At 36.9% G+C, this 1,210-nt stretch overlaps 1 long non-coding RNA gene across 1 annotated transcript; it reads right to left on the bottom strand.

Annotated features, from left to right (window-relative positions):
- Positions 1-411: 411 nt before the first annotated feature.
- Positions 412-1,030, bottom strand: LOC109591087 (uncharacterized). The gene is made up of 2 exons (XR_002189649.1): positions 829-1,030; positions 412-776 (listed from the first exon to the last, which is right to left on the bottom strand). It is a non-coding gene; the product is annotated as an uncharacterized LOC109591087 (long non-coding RNA).
- Between the last annotated feature and the right edge of the window lie 180 nt (positions 1,031-1,210).

Genomic DNA, 1,210 nt, shown 5'->3' with positions numbered 1-1,210 from the left:
TGGAGTCCACACGCCCATAAATAAGGACGACAGCGGTTTTAAAGAAACAAATCCTCTTATTTATGGAGAAGTGCAACAGGTACAGACATGAAATATCGACTAATGTATGTATCTTAATGTAGTGAACGACATTTCGGATACGATGAGGGTGGGTGGAGTCCACACGCCCATAAATAAGGACAAAAGCGGTTTTAATCCTTAAGGACATCCTGATGCTGTAAAGAATCTGACAAAACAGATCCTATTGGACTATTCTACTAGTTTCAGAGAACGCTTAATCAACGTCTCACTTCTTTCTCTCATGTACTGGCATGAACTTCATTGTCAAAGCCATTAAGATCCCTTCAAATAACTTTCCTGTCCTGCTTGATTTGTCTCCTTTTTCCACTAATTCTACTACATTGTCCACTGTCCATAAACTGATTCACAACTATACTTAAACATCATACTCGTTTTTACATTTATTTCAATAGAATTGTCCGACTGTGGAACAAACTCAACCCTCTCTAAGTCTCATATCTTACTCTCCCTTCCACTTGTCCTGTGTGTTGTAAAACATTATATAGTAATAATAATAAAATAATGATGCTTAAAATGTCACAATTCATGATATCAGATATGTGATGTAAACAATCTTCATCTTGCACTTATAGTCAAGTGCCTGAGCTGCATAGATACTATGGTGCCTGATAGTTCTTTTGTATTAGATCTAATTCTTTAACGTAGCTATCAAAAAAAGTCACAAAATATTATTCTCTTGACCTACACTTTTTGTCCTATAAAAAGAACAACAGATATTAATCTAGCAACCTTAAGTGTTCCCTTGACTTGCTCTTTTTGTCCTATAAAAGAACATCTTATAATCTATCGGTATAAACAGTAATTATGATCGCTCGAGCGCAGCAACCAGCTCCACCCGAGTTCTAATCCAGCCCCACCCTTGTTATAAGGCTTCGACCACAAAAATTTAATCAATTTGAAGTGAGGAATGTGCTGCTGCAAAATGTGCTGCTAACTTCAGCGGAGTGATTGCTTTACTCAGCACTGGGTGGTCATGTTGACCTCGTGATTATGTTTTTAAAGAAAAAGTGTAATGTGTCTCAGGTCAACAGAGAAGGATCCACTTTATCATTATTAGCATGTAAGAGTGGACGGGTAGCATTAGTTTATGAGCTTAAGCAGTTTGGTATTTTTTAGAAGATGACATAGA

The sequence above is a fragment of the Amphimedon queenslandica genome, unplaced genomic scaffold (genome assembly GCF_000090795.2).
Source record: "Amphimedon queenslandica unplaced genomic scaffold, v1.1 AMPQUscaffold_8980_Cont19081, whole genome shotgun sequence".
Taxonomy (NCBI): domain Eukaryota; kingdom Metazoa; phylum Porifera; class Demospongiae; order Haplosclerida; family Niphatidae; genus Amphimedon; species Amphimedon queenslandica.
This window is presented reverse-complemented; position numbering and strand designations above follow the sequence as displayed.